Source organism: Schistocerca serialis, chromosome 5 (assembly GCF_023864345.2).
Source record: "Schistocerca serialis cubense isolate TAMUIC-IGC-003099 chromosome 5, iqSchSeri2.2, whole genome shotgun sequence".
Taxonomy (NCBI): domain Eukaryota; kingdom Metazoa; phylum Arthropoda; class Insecta; order Orthoptera; family Acrididae; genus Schistocerca; species Schistocerca serialis.
The window spans coordinates 596,396,585-596,411,180 of record NC_064642.1 but is presented as its reverse complement, the minus strand read 5'-3'; the positions used below and the strand labels follow the sequence as shown (position 1 = coordinate 596,411,180).

The 14,596-nt window shown below is 40.3% G+C and overlaps 1 protein-coding gene across 3 annotated transcripts in view; it reads right to left on the bottom strand.

Moving 5' to 3' along the window:
- LOC126481480 (uncharacterized) overlaps positions 1–12,562 on the bottom strand; it is a 43,816-nt gene extending 31,254 nt beyond the window's left edge. The window contains exons 1-2 of one of the 3 annotated variants that reach the window (XR_007587578.1): positions 11,976–12,141; positions 8,144–8,252 (exon numbers count right to left, since the gene is read on the bottom strand). The gene's annotated coding sequence lies outside the window, so the exon portion shown is untranslated. Of the gene's footprint in view, positions 1–8,143; positions 8,253–11,975; positions 12,142–12,436 lie in introns of those variants that run through there. The other 2 variants (XR_007587579.1, XM_050105259.1) reach the window with 2 other exon arrangements.
- Between the last annotated feature and the right edge of the window lie 2,034 nt (positions 12,563–14,596).

Genomic DNA, 14,596 nt, shown 5'->3' with positions numbered 1-14,596 from the left:
TCCATACAAATACTTTCAGGAACGACTTCCTGACATTTAAATCTATACTCGATGTTAACAAATTTTTCTTCTTCAGAAACGCTTTCCTTGCCATTGCCATTCTACATTTTATATCCTCTCTACTTCGACCATCATCAGTTATTTTGCTCCCCAAGTAGCAAAACTCCTTTACTACTTTAAGTGTCTCATTTCCTAATCTAATTCCCTCAGCATCACCCGACTTAATTCGACTACATTCCATTATCCTCATTTTGCTTTTGTTGACATTCATCTCATACCCTCCTTTCAAGACACTATCCTTTCCGTTCAGCTGCTCTTCCAAGTCCTTTGCTGTATCTGACACAATTACAATGTCATCGGCGAACCTCAAAGTTTTTATTTCTTCTCCATGGATTTTAATACCTACTCCGAACTTTTCTTTTGTTTCCTTTATTGCTTGCTCAATATACAGATTGAATAACATCGGGGATAGGCTACAACCCTGTCTCACTCCCTTCCCAACCACTGCTTCCCTTTCGTACCCCTCGACTCTTATAACTGCCATCTGCTTTCTGTACAAATTGTAAATAGCCTTTCGCTCTCTGTATTTTACCCCTGCCACCTTCAGAATTTGAAAGAGAGTATTCCAGTCAACATTGTCAAAAGCTTTCTCTAAGTCTACAAATGCTAGAAACGTAGGTTTGCCTTTCCTTAATCTTTCTTCTAAGATATGTCGTAGGGTCAGTATTGCCTCTTGTGTTCCAACATTTCTACGGAATCCAAACTGATCTTCCCCGAGACCGGCTTCTAACAGTTTTTCCATTCATCTGTAAAGAATTCGTGTTAGTATTTTGCAGCTGTGACTTATTAAGCTGATAGTTCGGTAATTTTCACATCTATCAACACCTGCTTTCTTTGGGATTGGAATTATTATATTCTTCTTGAAGTCTGAGGGTATTTCTCCTGTCTCATACATCTTGCTCACCAGATGGTAGAGTTTTGTCAGGAATGGCTCTCCCAAGGCTGTCAGTAGTTCTAATGGAATGTTGTCTACTCCGGGTGCCTTGTTTTGACTCAGGTCTTTCAGTGCTCTGTCAAACTCTTCATGCAGTATCACATCTCCCATTTCATCTTCATCTACATCCTCTTCCATTTCCATAATATTGTCCTCAAGTACATCGCCCTTGTATAGACCCTCTATATACTCTGTCCACCTTTCTGCTTTCCCTTCTTTGCTTAGCACTGGGTTTCCATCTGAGCTCTTGACATTCGTACAAGTGGTTCTCCTTTCTCCAAAGGTCTCTTTAATTTTCCTGTAGGCAGTATCTATCTTACCCCTAGTGAGATAAGCCTCTACATCCTTACATTTGTCCTCTAGCCATCCCTGCTTAGCCATTTTGCACTTCCTGTCGATCTCATTTTTGAGACGTTTGTATTCCTTTTTGCCTGCATCATTCACTGCATTTTTGTATTTTCTCCTTTCATCAATTAAATTCAATATTTCTTCTGTTACCCAAGGGTTTCTACTAGCCCTCGTCTTTTTACCTATATATGTAGCATACCAACAAAAATTTCAGTGTTTGTGTATAGACTCTTAATGGCATTTATAAGGTGAGATGAATAATCTTGTTCAGCCACGATATTCCATAGCATTTCTCTACTCACATTATCAAAATCTGTGCCCCATAATTTAATGCCATCTCAAGGATGCACTACTCATGCCTATCCTGACCATGTCTATTCTACACCTTACAACATTCTTTAGGTTGAAAGTAGTGACAGGGGCGGGAAGAAATTGAGAAGCAAACATAACTTTTTAATTCTTAGAGAAACTTTAGCCCAGATTACTATTTATATGGCCAAATATTTTGGAAAAGTACTGTGGGAGTACATCAACCAGTCTTTGGATTGGAAAAAAAAAAACAATCATTTTTTTATGAATGTGACAGCAAATTATTTCAAAGTGTTGAGGTTTCCAAATAAACTACTAACTTGCTTTATTACTCCTCTCTAGAAATATTCCAATAAAGCCAGTTGATTTCTCCTTTTTCTGTTTATATGGTGTGTCTGATTAACTTAAAATGAGTACCAGAAAGCAATCTGGAGTGAGGAGCGGGTGTTTGAGAGGTAGACTAACTTAAAATGAGTACCAGAAAGCAATCTGGAGTGAGGACCGGGTGTTTGAGAGGTAGACTGACACTATCAAATTTTTATTAAAACTAAACACTCATCCAAATTTTATCATTAATCACACTTTTACTGTTTGGGTACTCCTTCTGTGGATTATATGTCCCAGTGGATATTCAGCAAATAATTTTCAATTAAATCATTCACAGAAATTTGCAGCTACACAGAACTACTTCCTTTAATATTTTAATTTACAAGAAATTACTTAACCAAAAGACTGTAAAAGCATAATGATCATTTACACAACTAAAATTTACTTGATCCTGCTTCAGGCACAATTTTCTATTAAACATGAAATAGTACTTAAGGATTATTTTTTGGATTTATGTCTACACCCCGCACATCATACAAGGAAAGCATCTCACATGCTGTCACAATCAGGTAGGCTTTAACAATCCTTAAGGTTACATTAATTACCTACACTTGACAAGGATTAGTAAATTTCTTCTGACCGCAGGTTGGTTAGCAATGCAGGCACCCCAATAACTTCACACTCACTACATAAACAACTGCCACACAGCATACAGTGGCAATTGGCTCCAGACTAGTATTACTGACAATATCCACTGCCAGTCCTTAAATGCCATATATATCATACATTTCGTCAGGTAATAGCCTTACTGCTTTGCTGTCTATCAGTCACACAGCCTACTTGCTGTCCATCAGTCACACAGCCTACTTCCATTGTACAAAATCCAACAATCTCCACCCCCAGGAAACAATTGCACAACATCTCCGTAGGCATACCCAACCTTGAAATCTGAATAAATGCACACAATCTGTACTGAGCATGCCCAGGAGGAACCTGCCATCTCCTCATGCCAACTAATACTGACTGCCACCCTCCTTCTAGTTCTGGTTTCTGACCCAGGATGGAGCCACTGCCAAGCACCAAAGACATTTGCCATCACAAATGTGTCACTCCACGGCACATACTCCCCCACTCCCCCAACAAGCAACTACCATTTAGGATCCTTAAGCAAGGGTCCCCTGCCTTCAACTTACTGGCTTTACTTGGGGCAGGTTTCATAAACTCCATAATCTCCCAAGGCTTGTGATACTGTGGTTGTAGTTTTGTGGTGATCTTATGAATAGCCTTACCAGCTGCCCTCCGATTCCACAATACAATCTTATCCACAATCTGGTAAGGTTTAGGCCACCAGCCATTGTTACATTTTAGTGCTCACACCCATGAACATTTCTGATACTACTGGATGCTTTCCTCCACTGGACAACAAATTTCTCTGGCAAAACTTTGTCAGGCAACAAACCCAAAACAGACATGTTGCTCAGTGGAGCAGTAGCTTCAAACACAAAAAATAAGTCACCAGACATGGCCCTATGACACTCATGCCTAGCCATATTAAGGGCTGGCATTAACCCTGGTAGAGGAAGGTCCCATAAGGTTTTTTTTCACAACTGTGATTAGCGATTAAAGCAGAACACAAGTTCCTATTAACTCGTTCTGCATAGGAGAGGTTCAGGTGGTACAGGATGGTAGTGTTATGGTGTATCTCTAGGCCCACATAAAAGTTCTTGAAGACATATGATGTAAGACATGTAGCACTGTCTGTAATGAAGGACTGTGGTAGGAAGCACATAGCAAACACACTCTTCAGTTTATGAATCACCACCTTGGTGGTAGCTACCTCAAACCATGTCAACTGCAAGAAGGCATCTATGCAAACAAAAATATAGGTATTACCTCCTTTAGACTTAGGTAGTGGCCCCACAAAATCAGTATACATCTTATATCATACCTTTTCCACAGGTTTAGGGGTAAGGAGTCCTACCTTACTGTTTTGAGCAGACTCACTTTCCACAGACGGCTTACAAATAGATATTCTGTTCTTTATATCTCTGTCCATGTTGTTCCACACAAATTTCCCTCTAATTTCTTGTCTTAAACATCCAAAATGACAACCAACGAGTGATTCATGGTAATAATGAAAAATACACTCCTGGAAATTGAAATAAGAACACCGTGAATTCATTGTCCCAGGAAGGGGAACCTTTATTGACACATTCCTGGGGTCAGATACATCACATGATCACACTGACAGAACCACAGGCACATAGACACAGGCAACAGAGCATGCACAATGTCGGCACTAGTACAGTGTATATCCACCTTTCGCAGCAATGCAGGCTGCTATTCTCCCATGGAGACGATCGTAGAGATGCTGGATGTAGTTATGTGGAACGGCTTGCCATGCCATTTCCACCTGGCGCCTCAGTTGGACCAGCGTTCGTGCTGGACGTGCAGACCGCGTGAGACGACGCTTCATCCAGTCCCAAAAATGCTCAATGGGGGACAGATCCGGAGATCTTGCTGGCCAGGGTAGTTGACTTACACCTTCTAGAGCACGTTGGGTGGCACGGGATACATGCGGACGTGCATTGTCCTGTTGGAACAGCAAGTTCCCTTGCCGGTCTAGGAATGGTAGAACGATGGGTTCGATGACAGTTTGGATGTACCGTGCACTATTCAGTGTCCCCTCGACGATCACCAGTGGTGTACGGCCAGTGTAGGAGATCGCTCCCCACACCATGATGCCGGGTGTTGGCCCTGTGTGCCTCGGTCATATGCAGTCCTGATTGTGGTGCTCACCTGCACGGCGCCAAACACGCATACGACCATCATTGGCACCAAGGCAGAAGCGACTCTCATCGCTGAAGACGACACGTCTCCATTCGTCCCTCCATTCATGCCTGTCGCGACACCACTGGAGGCGGGCTGCACAGGCGTTGGGGCATGAGCGGAAGACGGCCGAACGGTGTGCGGGACCGTAGCCCAGCTTCATGGAGACGGTTGCGAATGGTCCTCGCCGATACCCCAGGAGCAACAGTGTCCCTAATTTGCTGCGAAGTGGCGGTGCGGTACCCTACAGCACTGCGTAGGATCCTACGGTATTGGCGTGCATCCGTGCGTCACTGCGGTCCGGTCCCAGGTCGACGGGCACGTGCACCTTCCGCCGACCACTGGCGACAACATCGATGTACTGTGGAGACCTCACGCCCCACGTGTTGAGCAATTCGGCGGTACGTCCACCCGGCCTCCCGCATGCCCACTATACGCCCTCGCTCAAAGTCCGTCAACTGCACATACGGTTCACGTCCACGCTGTCGCGGCATGCTACCAGTGTTAAAGACTGCGATGGAGCTCCGTATGCCACGGCAAACTGGCTGACACTGATGGTGGCGGTGCACAAATGCAGCGCAGCTAGCGCCATTCGACTGCCAACACCGCGGTTCCTGGTGTGTCCGCTGTGCCGTGCGTGTGATCATTGCTTGTACAGCTCTCTCGCAGTGTCCGTAGCAAGTATGGTGGGTCTGACACACCGGTGTCAGTGTGTTCTTTTTTCCATTTCCAGGAGTGTATAAGGAATTATGTCTTATGGAATCACAATTTTTAGTTTTTTTTATCATACCATGAAATATAACAAAACAAATTCTTGTTAAATAAATAAGGTGTGTACAGTTCACCCTTTTACAATTTTTCTTTAATACCATGAATTTCCATGTCCTTAACTTGATAACTTGGATTTCTTTAAACAACTGGGGCACACAAATTAGTACTTGTTGGCATTTGCTCTCCCATCTCACCATCTGTTTTTAGCATCCTACCAAGGGTATCGGCTATTACATTATCAGTTCCGCAAATACTGAAGGTATCAAATTTAAAGGCAAGTGTTTGTGTTGCTCATCTTGCTATTCACCATGTTTTCCTGGATCCATCCAAAACTCAATGAAACACTGAATCACAAATATTTTTTTGCAGCTGATACAAATATCCTAATTACAGGAAACACCCCAAATCAACTATGCGCAGATGTACATAAACCTAAGCACAATTGTATGGTTGGTTTGAGGGGAATAAGCTACTGACAAACACAAAAAACAACATCCCTAAATTCATGTTTACAAGGTGATGCATACGACACCAGTATGATAATAAACTCCAATAAAATTACACCTTCCTCGGAAATAAAGGTTTTAGGCATTTGACTTCAAAATGACTTCAAATGGCATACATACATAAACAAAATAAATGGAATGCTAAATAGAATAAGTAATAGACTGCATTTACTCTCTGTTAAAAGAAATTTCCACAGCATTCTACTGTATGGAATTATATTCTAAGTTAATACAGCACATAGTTCAGTCATTTCCTTAGCTCAGAAAAGAACTATAAGAGCAATGTATCATGTTTGACAAACAGATTTTTCCAAACCCCCCTCTCAAAAGTCATCAGTCCTAACACTTCTCTATTTGTATATACTATAAATTTGTAAATATATCAGAACAAGTTTAAAAGACATAAATAAAAACTTTAATATGCATGAGCATGATATATGGCAAAAGGAACAGGATCGTGTCCAATAAATAAGGACACCATCCAACAAAACTTCCACTACAAAGAGTGCTATACAAGTTTACAACAGTCTTCCACTTTTTCATAAAACCCCAAGGGCATTCTTACTGGACCATTGTTTCTATTCACCAACAGAAGCTTAGGACATTTGAAATACCAGAGACTTGAAACAAGGCAGTGTAGCTACTACAATAGTGCAAATTCTTTTATGGACAAAGCAAAAAATTCATATGCTTGCTGAAATAATACTGTTTTTGCACTTCGTGTGTGTGTGTGTGTGTGTGTGTGTGTGTGTGTGTGTGTGTGTGTGTGTTTTATATCTGACACTTCCTGGCAGATTAACACTGTATGCCAGACTGAGACTCAAATTCAGGACCTTTGCCTTTCTGGGCAGGAATGCTAGTTCTGCAAGGTTCACAGAAGAGCTTCTGTGAAGTTTGGAAGGTAGGAGACGAGGTACTGGCAGAATTGAAGCTGTGAGAATGGGTCACAAGCTGTGCTTGGGTAGCTCAGTTGGAAGAGCACTTGCATGCAAAAGGCAAATGTCCCAAGTTCGAGTCTCAGCCTGGCACACAGTTTTAATCTGCCAGGCAGTTTCATATCAATGCACTTTCCACTGCAAAGTGCAAATCTCATTCTGTTTTGTGTTTGTTTGTGGTTTTGTATTGTATCCCATAATGTGGAAAGATTTTTAGGATGAATAAATAAATAAACATTTATCAATTTAGACAGAAAAGCATCATCAAATGATGTGCTTCAGGTTTTCATGTTAAGTATACTATTATATTTTTGTGTGTAGCTCCAATCGCATCTTCTTGCAATGAACAGAGCCTTTCCTCCATAACAAAAAGCAGTGGTTAGGACAGACAAACTGTGAGACAAGGATAAAACTAAACTCAGAATGGGAAACCACTATCTGGAACGTTATCCACTCCTGCTCTGAACATAATTACTGTATATGCTCTTCTAAAGACTTTACATGACTATTACCAAAACTTGTAATGCTTATTGTTGAACAAAGAAAATACTCAACACAAATAAAAACACTGTGAACTGCTGTGTATACACTTGTGAGTGATCTAACTAAAAATTTCATATACAGTGTTTTTGTTCCTCTACTGTCATGTGCGGAACATGTGCGTGATGACAGTAACACCAAATCATATTACAAGAGGCTATCAGGCCTGTTGTAGAAGGTCCCATTATGTCTAACCAAGGAGTAATTCAGCTTTCAGTACACTAAAAATCCACTGGTAACTACACAATTGTTATGGACCATGTGTGGGTAAGAAAAGTAACATATAAACAATTTTTTTGGTTTGTAGTAACAGACAACTTAACCCAATTCTATATACTAGTATGGCAAGCCTAATTTTTGTTAAAATATCAAAAATCCAAAGGATGATTAGTATGGTAAGAACTTTAACACTTTAAATCACAACCATTTTAAAGCATTTCCAGCCCTGGTTTAAAGAAACAAAGTTCATTCAAAATGTGAGGTTTGTTACTGTCATTCTAAAACAAACTAAATTTCACTAGTCACAGAGCCATTTATCCATCGAGGACACAATATTATCCCCAGTTACTTTACTAAAACCTGACTCATGTGTCTGGACTGGGTTTCAAATCCCACAATTCCTGCGGACAGTTCCAATATCTCAGTAACTAATCCATCTCATCAACTCCAACTGAAAAAACAATAAGCGTACACCTGTAAGAGAGAAATTTGGTAGACTTTACTGGCTGCTTCTGGAGAAGATAAAAAACAAGTAACACAGAACATAGCTGATAATTTTGGAAGTGTGTAGGATGTTAAGCATAGTAAGACGGGTAGAATAACAAAAATGATAGTATCTGAACAAGATGAAGGCTCCCATGGCGCAGATGATGCAGATTTTGCAACAATAGAGGAAGAATTAAATACCCTGAATCAGTCAACTACAGAGTTAGGTGTTAGCCCTGTTAAGAAACCATGGTCAGTGAAGTCAAGTCATAAGCTCTATGCATCATGAAAGTGCAGATAAATTACTAAAGTTATGGATTAATACACTACAGCAAAACTGATCACCCTCTTCAAAGAAGAAGTTCCATCTTCAGAAGAAAATGATTCAAAGCACTCCTGCACCTCTTGCCAGGAACTTTTCACAAATATAAATTCAGCTGTTGAACACTGCGCATCCTACAGTGAAAAGGTGCAAGTTTTAACTATTATTCCAGAGACATTTTCAAAGAAAACAATTTCGAACCACATTCCATCAGTATCAAAGTACATGGTAGACAAATCAAGAAATGTGAGGGCTGTAAAACGAGTCGTTGGAAGACCAGATCCATGTTGTGGTTATCCTGTAAAAGCAGTTCAAGTTTAAATAGTGCAGTCATGTACTACGACATAAGTGGGTAGTTCCACATGCACCTAGAGCTGTCTGTTTATGTGTGTACTGTGCGAATTTTGAACTGTGTGTGGTAACTCTGAAGAGCTTACTGGAGCACATGACATAGGACACCTTGGTTGGGCGTGTGAAGTCATTAGTCTGTGACGTAAAGCAAATGTGGTGACTGCCTGGAAAGGGAAGACTGTTTTTACAGACACTTGGCCTGGAAGACGTAGCAAATAACTCTGCAGAAATTACATATGCAACATGGGAGGAAAATAAACTAATTAAGAAAACTGTTGCCTTTGGCAATTTCATTGATGAACTAGGTAAATGGTCAGTGAAGGCAGCAACACACCAGCATCTGAAGAAATTGCAACAATAACACATTGCAGAAGTGAAAGGGTGTGTACAGGCTGAAGAACTATGTTTAGTGCTTCACTGTGATTTTGCTGACAACTGGTCTGTAATTCTCCAACATGAAGTACAAGGGTATCAATGGAGTAATGACCAGGTTTGAATTTTTACAGGAGTGACATATTTTCAAAACAAGACCACAAGTGTTTTAGTTATAAGTGATGACACAGGACATGACTCAGCACATGCTTTACTAGCAATGCACAAAATTCTTCAACTGCAAGCAGGGGCAAAGAGGATCATCATTATTTCTGTAGGTACTCCTAGTCATTTTAAAAACCGTTACCAGCTGTTTGAACTGAATAAGTCACTTTTGCCAACTGACTGGGTATACAGTGCTACTGGTCACAGGAAGAGGCCTTGTGATGGTGTAGGAGGCCTACTGAAGCACCATGCTACAAAACATAATCTTTCCAGACCAAATACAGCTGCAATTCAGAATGCTGAAGATTTTACAAGACTCATGAAATCTTACACCTCCAAGTCCTCAATCTTTTGTCCAAAGAGGAAATCGAAGAATTCCATAAAAACAAAAATGAAGAATTGTCCAAACGAACTAATCCTGTTTCAGGAATTCAGAAGACACATTTTCGGACTCAAAGTGATGGACGAACTCATATTGCATGCACTTCAAGGAGCAAGAAATAAGAAATTTTGTTCATTCAGTCAACACCTCAGAAGCAGCAGGCTAATGTTCAGATTCACAAACCTGAGAAGGTGGATGTCTGTGGCGTGTGTGTATGACTATGACTGATGGATTGCAGAGATCATAGACAACAGTTATGAGTTAAACGAAATTGTAGTGAACTTTATGCTACCTCATGGACTAGCTGCTGGATGTAGGTTTCCAACTGAAGGACAGCAACAACACCATCGGTGCTCACTTCCTGTTCACAATGTTTTGAAGTGCTCCAGTTCCTATTGGTTCAACAGGAAGGCATCACTCTATATCAAAGGAAGATACTGAAGCAATTTTTAGTTCACTGACTGGCTAATTTCAGTGCAATGCAGAGAGTACAGAAGTTGCACAAATTGAAAACTTTAATTTTTTTGACCTTTCTCATACATTCTGGGACCATTTAAAACGCTTGAAAAATGAGTCTCTTACTCATCTTTCAAAACTAAAATTTGTAAAAGCTGCTCAAGCTAAAAGTGAAAGCTCTCCTTTTCATGGAATGTTGAACTATATGGTACTAATCAACAGAAAAAAAATCAAAATTTTATGGATTGAAATTTTTGAAACAAAAATTTCCCATAAATTGTAAAAAAAATTTCAGAATGCCATAGTAAATGAACTTTGACAGATAAGTCCAAATGGAGGATTTCTTTGTAATCATAACACAATTATCTTTCAAACAAAAAACACAACAAAATATCTAGAACTGTTTCAGAGATTTTTTCCAAAATTCGCATCTTCAAAATGGTATGCGCAGTGTCATCTTTGGAGGGCTGCATCTCTGAGCAGACGTTTTTTGGAGGAAACAAAAATATATGTGTTCCTTACTTAGTCCTAAATTCAATAACATCAGAGACTATGAAGGTAAGATTTTTTCCTAGCCTGCCTGAATTGATATGGACTATGCCTTATGTATTGCTTCTATCACACTTACAAATCCAAGATCATACTAAATACAGGATGCACAGAAGTTTATTAAGTAGTCATTCTGCATAAACTAGCGAAAAGGGAAAAATGCTACTGTCTGGTACAATAAAAGTTATTCTCTGCCATGCACTTCACAGTGATGTAAAAAGTATGGATGAATTGGTAGACATACAAGAGACAGACAAGTTGATAATCTTGGATACTGCTATGTTATCTTCATGTTCAACAAAATACTTGCATATTCCATGTTTCTCTTTAAAGTTTCTGCAATAAATCATGACAATAATACACCTATAAGATACTTTGTCTGTCCAATTCGGACTTCAAAATGGATTCTCCATAGAACATTCTACTTTTCAATTCACAAATCAGGTTATACAAAAACTAAATGACACAATATAAGACACCTAAGGAATGTACCCCACAGATGCATCACTGAGTTTGTCATTACCAACACGGTAATGTTTTGGGGATTAAGTGGTAAATATCGAAATCTTGTTCATACACTGAATAGTGCGATACCCTACCTTGTAATAACATGATAAAAAGATTTTTCAAAATAGCACAGCTGCAGATTATCATAAAGTAACGTCTTACAGTTTTACGGACAACTATGCAAAGTATCGTTAGTAAATACACAATAAGCGGTAAAACAGAAACTAAAACCACTGCCACTGTAAAATGTAATCCACACACACACACACACACACACACACACACACACACACACACACACGTCAACATTCTTCTTCCGAAAATACTCCACAGTGTGGATACTGAAAAGTAGCATTCACAGAAATCACTGATATCGGAAAATCGCAGTTTAGCCCATCACTACTCCACACCCCAAGGTTTAGCTTGTCCCCGCCGCCCACCCTTCAAGATACCTTATTGGTGCCCCTGACTTAACCATACGAAGTCAAACCATAACTTTTACAGTTAGCACTACAGAAGAAGATCAAAACAACACTCGCCAAACCCCTTGCAGCACACATAGTAAACAGTTAATGGTAACGTATCGCCCAAATAATAAAATACCTACGTATTTAACGCTGTACCAATCAGCTTCCTGTTCCGCAGCACTCCCTAGAACCACTTACGCTGGCACGCAGCTCTCCGGACTCCTAAGGCAGCCTCTGTATGTTGCGGGATTCCCCTACCGTGACGATACATTGGAGCTTCCCCCATAAAAACAATTAATGTACTTATTCCGGGAAACATGCAACATTTCTAATATCTGCTGCTTGCAAGATGCACAAATTATAAAATTCAGATAATAAAGCAATGCCGGTGCAGTCGTATGCTGCGCATTCGTGGTGGAATAGTCTTTCCCTTGCTTTCGTCTTTTGGTATGGAAAAGTATAAAAGAGTTTTGATGTTCTTTAACTGGGATACAAAATTATACCTGTTTAAGTACTTACTAAAGAAAGGTATTTTGGTAATGCAAAACTAACAGTAAGTGAACCGTAGCTTTCTTAACAATATATACTTAAAGTATTCTACCGGTATTATAAATTACTCGGTATCTGAAAACGGTATTGCGAAGTTTAACGTCGCTAATGTGTTCATAATAAATAACGAATTACTGCTTTGCAGTTCAGCGTCTTGATGGATGCTGGCAAATCAGCGTAATGCGGTACTAGATAATTCTATCTGGCTGCTTGTTGACGCGACCTTCGGAACAGGAAGGATCCCAGTTTACGAATTCGATCCGAAGGCGTCCGATGGTAACCGAAATATTACGAAGCTGTTTCACTCCGTACGACCGGCAGACTACAGATGGGTCTTACTCGTTCATTCCCGTGAACTACTTCATTCATTTCACTCTTTGCCGTGAAGCGTTCAAATGAAGTAGTTTATTCATGAAGTAAGGAAGCCTGGCGAAGTTGCCCAGTTCGCCGCTCAGCCGCGGCTGCGCTCGCTTCGCCTCGCTCGTACAATAAAGCTTCGTTAGTTAGTTGTGGTCTTCAGTCCTGAGACTGGTTTGATGCAGCTCTCCATGCTACTCTATCCTGTGCAAGCTTTTTCACCTCCCAGTACCTACTGCATCCTACATCCTTCTGAATCTGCTTAGTGTATTCATCTCTTGGTCTCCCTCTACGATTTTTACCCTCCACGCTGCCCTCCAATGCTAAATTTGTGATCCCTTGATGCCTCAAAACATGTCCTACCAACCGATCCCTTCTTCTAGTCAAGTTGTGCCACAAACTTCTCTTCTCCCCAATCCTATTCAATACCTCCTCATTAGTTACGTGATCTACCCACCTTATCTTCAGCATTCTTCTGTAGCACCACATTTCGAAAGCTTCTATTCTCTTCTTGTCCGAACTAGTTATCGTCCATGTTTCACTTCCATACATGGCTACACTCCATACAAATACTTTCAGAAACGACTTCCTGACACTTAAATCTATACTCGACGTTAACAAATTTCTCTTCTTGAGAAACGCTTTCCTTGCCATTACCAGTCTACATTTTATATCCTCTCTACTTCGACCATCATCGGTTATTTTACTCCCCAAATAGCAAAACTCCTTTACTACTTTAAGTGTCTCATTTACTAATCTAATTCCCTCAGCATCACCCGACTTAATTTGACTACATTCCATTATCCTTGTTTTGCTTTTGTTGATGTTCATCTTATATCCTCCTTTCAAGACACTGTCCATTCCATTCAACTGCTCTTCCAAGTCCTTTGCTGTCTCTGACAGAATTACAATGTCATCGGCGAACCTCAAAGCTTTTATTTCTTCTCCATGAATTTTAATACCTACTCCGAATTTTTCTTTTGTTTCCTTTACTGCTTGCTCAATATACAGATTGAACAACATCGGGGAGAGGCTACAACCCTGTCTTACTCCCTTCCCAACCACTGCTTCCCTTTCATGTCCCTCGACTCTTATAACTGCCATCTGGTTTCTGTACAAATTGTAAATAGCCTTTCGCTCCCTGTATTTTACCCCTGCCACCTTTAGAATTTGAAAGAGAGTATTCCAGTCAACATTGTCAAAAGCTTTCTCTAAGTCTACAAATGCTAGAAACGTAGGTTTGCCTTTCCTTAATCTTTCTTCTAAGATAAGTCGTAGGGTCGGTATTGCCTCACGTGTTCCAGTGTTTCTACGGAATCCAAACTGATCTTCCCCGAGGTTGGCTTCTACTAGTTTTTCCATTCGTCTGTAAAGAATTCGTCTTAGTATTTTGCATCTGTGACTTATTAAGCTGATAGTTCGGTAATTTTCACATCTGTCAACACCTGCTTTCTTTGGGATTGGAATTATTATATTCTTCTTGAAGTCTGAGGGTATTTCGCCTGTCTCATACATATTGCTCAGCAGATGGTAGAGTTTTGTCAGGACTGGCTCTCCCACGGCCGTCAGTAGTTCCAATGGAATATTGTCTACTCCGGGGGCCTTGTTTCGACTCAGGTCTTTCAGTGCTCTGTCAAACTCTTCACGCAGTACCATATCTCCCATTTCATCTTCATCTACATCCTCTTCCATTTCCATAATATTGTCCTCAAGTACATCGCCCTTGTATAGACCCTCTATATACTCCTTCCACCTTTCTGCTTTCCCTTCTTTGCTTAGAACTGGGTTTCCATCTGAGCTCTTGATATTCATACAAGTCGTCCTCTTATCTCCAAAGGTCTCTTTAATTTTCCTG